The sequence below is a fragment of the Acomys russatus genome, chromosome 6, assembly GCF_903995435.1.
Source record: "Acomys russatus chromosome 6, mAcoRus1.1, whole genome shotgun sequence".
Lineage (NCBI taxonomy): Eukaryota > Metazoa > Chordata > Mammalia > Rodentia > Muridae > Acomys > Acomys russatus.
In genome coordinates, this window is record NC_067142.1 from 13,354,931 (window position 1) to 13,364,171 (window position 9,241).

The window sequence follows — 9,241 nt, forward strand, 5'->3', positions numbered from 1 at the left end:
TGATATCAACAAAGTCAGAAATGAAAAGGGAGACATAACAACAGACACTGAAGAAATTCAAAGAATCATAAGATTCTACTTTGAAGGCATATACGCCACAAAATTTGAAAATCTAAGGGGAATGGATGATTTTCTTGAACAATTTCACTTGCCAAAGTTGAATGAAGAACAGATAAACAAGCTAAATAGTCCCATTTACCCTACAGAAATAGAAGCAATCATCGATGGTCTCCCAACCAAAAATAGCCCAGGACCAGATGATTTCAGTGCAGAATTCTACCAGACCTTCAAGGGCGAGCTAATACTGATACTCTTCAAGCTACTCCAAAAGATAGAAATGGATGGAAAATTACCAAATTCATTCTATGAGGCCATAGTCTCATTGATACCTAAACGTCACAAAGACTCAACAAAGAAAGAGAATTTCAGACCAATTTCTCTTATGAACATAGATGCAAAAATACTAAATAAAATACTTGCAAAACGAATACAGGAACACATCAAAGATATCATTCATCATGATCAAGTAGGCTTCATTCCAGGCATGCAGAGATGGTTTAATATACCAAAATCCATCAACGTAATCCACCATATAAACAAACTGAAAATAAAAAACCACATGATCATCTCCTTGGATGCAGAGAAAGCATTTGATAAAATTCAATACCCATTCATGTTTAAAGTTTTAGAGAGATCGGGGATACAAGGCACTTTCCTCAACATAATAAAGGCTATATAAAGCAAGCCAATAGCCAAAATCAAAGTAAATGGTGAGATACTCAAGGAAATTCCTCTAAAATCGGGAACAAGGCAAGGCTGCCCACTCTCTCCATATCTCTTCAATGTAGTACTCGAAGTTCTAGCCAGAGCAATACGACAACAAAAGGAGATCAAAAGTATCCAAATGGGAAAAGAGGAAGTCAACTTATCCCTATTTGCAGATGATATGATAGTGTACATAAGTGACACTCAAAATTCCACCAGAGAACTCCTAAAGCTGATAAACACCTTCAGCAAATTGGCTGGATACAAAAATTAACTCAAAAAAGTCTGTAGCCTTCCTATACACAAATGACAAGCTTGCAGAGGAAGAAATTAGCAAAACCACACCCTTCACATTAGCCACAAGCAATATAAAATATCTAGGAGTTACCCTAACTAAGCAAGTGAAGGACTTGTATGAAAAAAATTTCAAAACTCTGAAGAAAGAGATTGAAGATGATGTGAGAAGATGGAATGATCTTCCTTGCTCATGGATTGGGAGAATTAACAAAGTAAAAACGGCCATCCTACCAAAAGCAATCTATAGATTCAATGCAATCCCTATCAAAATACCTACGCAATTTTTTAAAGACATTTAAAGTTCAATTCTGAACTTCATATGGAAAAACAAAAAAACCCAGAATAGCTAAAACAATCTTGTATAATAAAAGGTGCTCCGGAGGAATCTCCATACCTGATCTCAACCTGTACTATAAAGCAATAGTAATTAAAACAGCATGGTACTGGCACAGCAACAGGCTGGTTGATCAGTGGAATCGAATCGAAGACCCAGATATGAATCCACACACATATGGTCACTTGATTTTTGACAAAGAAGCCAAATCCATTCAATGGAAAAAGGATAGCATCTTCAACAAATGGTGCTGGTCTAACTGGAGGTCTATGTGTAAAAAAATGAAACTGGACCCATATTTGTCACCTTGCACAAAACTCAAATCCAAGTGGATTAAAGACCTCAACATAAAACCAGAGACACTAAGCCACTCAGAGGAAAAAGTGGGAAAGAACCTGGAACATATTGGCACAGGAGACAACTTCCTGAACAGAACACCAACAGCCGAGGCCTTAATGTCAACCATTAATAAATGGGACCTCATGAGTCTGAGAAGCTTCTGTAAGGCAGGGGACACTGTCAAGAGAACAAAGTGACAGCCTACAGACTGGAAAAAATCTTCACCAACCCTACATCTGACAAAGGTCTAATATCCAAAATATATAAAGAACTCAAGAAATTAAACACCACCAAACCGAATAACCCAATTGAAAAATGGGGCTTGGAACTAAACAGCGAATTCTCAACAGAGGAGTATCAAATGGCTGAGAAACACTTAAAGAAATGCTCAACCTCCTTAGTCATCAGGGAAATGCAAATCAAAACAACTCTGAGATTCCATCTTACACCCATCAGAATGGCTAAGATCAAAAACTCAAGCAACACCACATGCTGGCGAGGATGTGGGAAGAGAGGAACACTCCTTCATTGCTGGTGGGAATGCAAACTAGTACAGCCACTTTGGAAATCTATCTGGTGCTATCTCAGAAAAATGGGAATAGGGCTTCCTCAAGACCCAGCTATTCCACTCCTTGGAATATACTCAGAAGATGCTCCAGCACACAACAAGAAAATTTGCTCAACCATGTTCATAGCAGCCTTATTCATAATATCCAGAACATGGAAACAGCCTAAGTGTCCCTCAGTAGAAGAGTGGATAAAGAAACTGTGGTACATATACACTATGGAATACTATTCAGCTATTAAAAACAAGGAATTCCCGAAATTTGTGGATAAATGGATTGAGCTAGAAATGATCATAATGAGTAAGTTAACCCAGAAGCAGAAAGAATCAAATGGTATGTACTCACTTATATCTGCATACTAGCCCAAGGGACATATCCCACGAAAGCCTTCACTTACCAAGAAACTGGGACAGAGGGTAGGGCATCCTATTGGGACTCTAAATGAGAGACACATGGGAGAATAGCAAAATAAAAGGATACAGAGGGTCCTAGAAATCCACAAGTAGAACAATATGATAGGCAGATTTGGGCCCAGGGGTCCCGTTCAAACTAAGGCACCAGCCAAGGACAATACAGAAGGTAGACTTTAAACCTTTTCCCAGATCTAGCCAATGGTCAGAAAATTCTCCACATTTGAGTGGAGAGTGTGATATGACTTTCTCACGTACTCTTGTGCCTCACATTTGACCATGTCCCCTGGAGGGGGAGACCTGGTAGCACTCAGAGGAAGGACAGCTGGTAGCCAAGAAGAGACTTGATACCCTAGGAGAATATACAGGGGGAGGTAATATCCCTCAGGAACAGTCATAGGGGAGGGGAATAACGGGAAAATGGGGGGGGAGGAATGGGAGGATACAAGAGATGGGATAAACATTGTGATGTAACAAGAATAAATTAATAAAAAAAAAGAAAGAAAGGACAGTATCAAGAAAAGCATCAGCGGTGCTAGATGGCTCCTTGGTATCACTACAGAAGTCTGCAGAATTAATTAGCTACAGGTGACTTAGTATGATACAGATACTTCTGTCTTGATTTGGACTTCTCATATAAATACAATACAATCTTATTTGAAGATGGAATGAGAGACAAAAAAAAAAAGATGATTCCATAGGAGGTATGAGAATGATAAAGACTAAAATACATATTGCTCCACCATTGGCAACCACAGTGAGGCCAGTAAAGTATGTATCAGTGCATGCAAGTCCTAATAATGGGTACATGTCACAGATGAAGTGGTCAATGACATTTGGACCACAGAAGGGAAGGTTGTACACAAAGAGAAGTTGAGCCACAGAGTGTGCAAGGCCTCCAGACCAGGAAACCACCAATAACAGGAAGCAGGCCCGCCAACTCATGAAGGTCAAATAATGTAGTGGTTTACAGATGGCCATATAACGATCATAGGCCATCACCACTAGAAGGAATACTTCAGCACCACCAAGTAGGTGCTCTAAAAAGAGTTGAGTCATGCAAGCTGGGAAGGAAATTGTCTTTCTATCACACAGCAAGTCTACCATCAGCTTCGGTGAAATGGTAGTAGAATAAATGGCATCTAGAAGTGACAAATAGGCAAGGAAGAAGTACATTGGGGTCCCTAAGGACGGGCTGGCAATCACTGCCCCCATGATGAGCAAGTTACCTACTATTGTCACAATGTAGATGAGTAAAAACATGACAAACAATGCTCTTTTTCCAGCAGGATCCTGAGTGAGACCAAGCAGAACAAACTCTGTAACACTGTGTCTTTGTCCCAGGTCTTGAATTACTGATTAAAGCTCTTGAACAGATCCTGCCATGAAGTTGTCATCATGACAATGAATTCACTATGGCATGACCACATCATCATTATCCGTGCCATGGCTGAACCTGCAGTATATATTTAAAAACCATTATTAGTTCTTCTTCTGATGAGCCCAGAACATCTGTTAACTCCTTCCCCTTAAAGGATTTGTTGAGCCTATGAATATAAATTTATATGGTAAGCTGCCTTCAAATATAATGTCTTATGTCTTATGGGTAGTTTAGCTAGGGTTTTATCTAATTTGTTCTTATTTTTCAAATAACCATCTATTTGACCAACTCTATGTATGGTTCTCTCCATTTTGTTAATTTATGCCATTTCTTCATTATTTTTGACATCTACTGCTTTGGACTGGACTGTTATTATTTTACTATAACATAAAGTGCATTAATAAAAGAGATCTTAAATAAAGAGACAAATAGATTTAAAAAAAAAGAAGAAGAGTGGATAAAGAAACTGTGGTACATATACGCTATGGAATACTACTCAGCTATTAAAAACAAGGAATTCCCAAAATTTGTGGATAAATGGATTGAGCTAGAAATGATCATAATGAGTGAGTTAACCCAGAAGCAGAAAGAATCAAATGGTATGTACTCATTTATATCTGCATACTAGCCCAAGGGGCATGTCCCATGAAAGCCTTCACTTACCAGGAAACTGGGGCAGAGGGGAGGGCATCCTATTGGGACTCTAAATGAGAGATGCATGGGAGAATAGCAAAATAAAAGGATCCAGAGGGTCCTAGAAATCTACAAGTAGAACAATATGATAGGCAGATTTGGGCCCAGGGGTCCCGTTCAAACTAAGGCACCAGCCAAGGACAATACAGGCGGTAGACTTTAAACCCCTACCCAGATCTAGCCAATGGTCAGAATATTCTCCACAGTTGAGTGGAGAGTGTGATACGACTTTCTCACGTACTCTGGTGCCTCACATTTGACCATGTCCCCTGGAGGGGGAGACCTGGTAGCACTCAGAGGAAGGACAGCAAGTAGCCAAGAAGAGACTTGATACCCTATGAGAATATATAGGGGGACGTAACCCCCCTCAGGAACAGTCATAGGGGAGGGGAATAATGGGAAAATGGGGGGGGGGGAGGAATGGGAGGATACAAGGGATGGGATAAACATTGAGATGTAACAAGAATAAATTAATAAAAAAAAAAAAGAAAACTGAGGGCAAAAAAAAAAAAAAAAAGAAAAAAAAAAAAGAAAACTACACCCTTCATGATAGCCACAAGCAATATAAAATATTTAGGAGTGACTCTAATTAAGCAAGTGAAAGATTTGTTTAAAAAAACTTTAAAGATCTGATCTCTGCTGTAGAAAGAGATTGAAGATGCAGGGATCTCTCTTGTTCGTGGATTGGGAGATTTACCATAGTGAAAATGGCCTATAACCAAAATCAATCACCAGATTCAATGCAATCCCTATTAAAATACCTACGAAATAATTTCAAGACATTGAAAGATCAACTCTCAACTTCATATGGAGAAACAAGAAACTCAGAATAGCAAAACCAACCCAATACAATAAAAGAAACCCTAGAGAAATCTCCATCATCGATCTCAAGCTGTATTATAGAGCAACAGTAATTAAAACAGCATGGTACTGGCACAGCAACAGGCTGGTTGATCAGTGGAATCGAATCAAAGACCCAGATATGAATCCACACACATATGGTCACTTGATTTTTGACAAAGAAACCAAATACATACAATGGAAAAAGTATAGCATCTTCAATAAATGGTGCTTGTCTAACTGGATATCTATATGGAGAAAAATGCAATTGGACCCATATTTGTCACCATGCACAAAACTCAAATTCAAGTGAATTAAAGACCAAAACATAAAACTAGAGACACTAAATTGGCTAGAAGAAAAAGTGGGAAAGAGCCTGGAACACACTGGCACAGGAGACAACTTCCGGAACAGAACTCCAACAGCCCAGGCCTTAATGTCAACAATTAATAAATGGGACCTCATGAGGCTGAGAAGCTTCTGTAAGGCAGGAGACACTGTCAAGAGAAAAAAGTGACAGCCTACAGCCTGGGAAAAAATCTTCACCAATGCTACATCTGACCAAAGTCTAATATTTAAAATACATAAAGAACTCAAAAAATTAGACACCACCCAAACAAATAACCCAATAGAGAAATGGGGCTTGGAACTAAACAGATAATAAACAGATATTCTCAACAGAGGAATATCAAATGGCTGAGAAACACTTAAAGAATGCTCAACCTCCTTAGTCATCGGGGAAATGCAAATCAAAACAACCCAAAGATTGCATCTTATACCCATCATTATGGCTAAGATAAAAAATTCAAGCAACACCACATGCTGGCAAGGATGTGAAGAGAGAGGAACACTACTTCATTGCTGGTGGGAATGCAAACTTGTACAACCACTTTGGAAATCTTTCTGGCGTTATCTCAGAAAACTGGGAATAAGGCTCCCTCAAAACACAGCTATTCCACTCCTTGGAATATACCCAGAAGATGCACCAGCAAACATCATGGACATGTGTTCAACCATGTTCAAAGCATCCTTATTCATAATAGCCAGAACATGGAAACAGCAAAAGTGTCCCTTAGTAGAAGAGTGGATAAAGAAACTGTGGTACATTTATACTATGGGATACTACTCAGCTATTAAAAACAAGGAATTCTCGAAATTTGTGGACAAATGGATTGAACTAGAAATGATCATAATGAGTGAGTTAACCCAGAAGTAGAAAGACTCAGATGGTATATACTCACTTATAACTAGACACTAGCCCAAGGGACAGGTCCCATGAAAGTCTTCACCTACCAGGAAAGTGGAATAGACGTGACGATATCCTTTTGGGACTCTCGGTGAGAGAAATATGGGAGAAAGGGGAAATAGAAGGATCCAGAGGGTCCTAGAAACTTACAAGTATAACATTATGACGGGCAGATCTGGGCCCAGGGGTTCTACAGAATCTATGGCACCAACCAAGGACAATAGTTGCTGTAAACTTTGAACCCCTACTCAGATCTAGCCAAGGGATAGGTCATTCTTTACAGATGAGTGAAGAGAGGAGACTAATTTTCACATGAACTCTAGTGCCCCATATTTGACCACGTCCCCTTGATGAGGAGACACAGTGCGACTCAGGGGAAGGATAGCAGGCTACCAAGAAGAGATTTTTATACCCTATGATCATATACAAGTGGAGGAGGTTGCCCAAAATCACAGTAATAGGGGAGGGGAACAGGATGAAATTGGGAGGGAGGGAGAAATAAGAGGATAAAAGGGATGAGATAACAATTGAGATGTAATATGAATTAATAAATGCATAAATCAAAAAAAAAAGGAGATTTATTTGCCCAGAGGAACAAAGGACAGGAAATGAGAGACAAAGAAAAAAGATCGAGGGAATAGAGAATAGGAAGGGAACAGGGGAGTGAAAAAATAAATATTTGTCCCAGAGGGATAAAGTCTGCCCTCAGATAGACATCCCACAGGCAAATGGCAGTTTATTAAAAGTAAAAGAGGAAACCCTGTGTTAGGGTGAGTTGATTAATTTTGACTAGGCATGCTATTTAAAGCAGTGAAAAGCAGTGAAATTTTGACAGTGGACAAGACTATTCTGATGGCAAGACCTTGGTAGGTAGCTTCAAGAGGAGAAAATGGTCAAATAAGGGAATAAGACATGACAAATATCTATAGGAATATAACAGCTTTTTCCTGTGTGTTTGTGTGTGTGTGTGTGTGTGTGTGTGTGTGTGTGTGTGTGTGTGTGTGTGTGTGTTTCTGCTGGAGGTGTTTATTTGCTTTGCTTTGCTTTGGTTTTGATTTTGTCTTTTTAACAAATGAGTAAATGGGTAAAACCTGTCTGCAATATTCTTCAGCTCCAGCCTGTTTGCCATGCTAGTGCCTCTAAGAGCCTTTTCTGTAAGTATTAGACATCAGTATATTTGATGGACAGGATATATCATATGGATAGGGACAAACATACACATGTATGTGTGTGTTAATTACAAATTTATATTTCATGTTCCATACATGCTCAGCAGGCAAGCTTATGCAATAATTTTTTCCAACCTTATACACCTACATAATATTTAAAACATAATATCAGGAGCCAAGGAAACAGCTCATTAGGTGTGAACACCTGCTGTCACTCTGAATACCTGTGTTCAATCTTTATGACTCATGTAGTGGTAGGATAGAATAGATTTTCAAAGTTGTGTTCTAGTATCTATACCTGTAAGGTGATATATCAACATAACACACACACACACACACACACACACACACACACACACTATAAAAATCAATTAAAATAATGTTTTATATTAACTTATAGCTATCTTCTATCACTATTTTCAATGTGTGAATGTGGTGTATGTGTATGGACATACACATGTGCAGTTGTATGTAACCATTACTTCACATGCATGGGGCAGCCAAATAAGGGTGCAGGCACACTGTTATTTCTCTTTACTTAATTTCATTGAGACATTGACTCCCACTAAAGCTAGAGTTAGGCTAGTAGCCATTAAGCACCAAAGTTTCTCCTATTCCTTGTCTTCTTCAACACAGATGCACATAGCTGTATTCTGTATATGGATCATAATGCTTGCACAACCTGCACTCTTAACCATAGTTCCCCAATTTACCTTACTTTAGGCAGAGTCTCTACTTGTTACAGAAGACAGGCAAATACATCATTCAATATATCCCTGCTTGTTATTTTTTCATCTATTACAGAAATTTAATTTCACATTCACGTAGTCATGCTTTCTTGAGTATGAAAACGAAAAAAAAAATATTTAAAGGAGTCCACCATAAATTATGAATGAATGAATGAAGATGCTAACAATCACATACAAACACATACTTTCAGACATTATCACGCTTCAAGGGACTGAATGATCCATGAATAGTGTCCTTGTCTTCACAGATTATGATTCCTTTTCACTTTCAGAGTAAGTAGGCAAGAAAACCTCTCCACATAGTTTGATGGATCTTTAGCATGTTTTGCTAAGTTCCAAATTTTATTAAGCTGTGTGGTATTCAATGATAGTTGATTCTAGATGGTGCTTTTTGCATAATTTTGATTAAGAAGGGAATGTCAATGCAGTTTTGTCTTCATTGTACTGTGATA

At 38.6% G+C, this 9,241-nt stretch overlaps 1 pseudogene; it reads right to left on the reverse strand.

The window, feature by feature from the left end:
* Positions 1–3,285: 3,285 nt before the first annotated feature.
* Positions 3,286–8,984, reverse strand: LOC127190917 (olfactory receptor 4A16-like; annotated as a pseudogene).
* Positions 8,985–9,241: the final 257 nt, after the last annotated feature.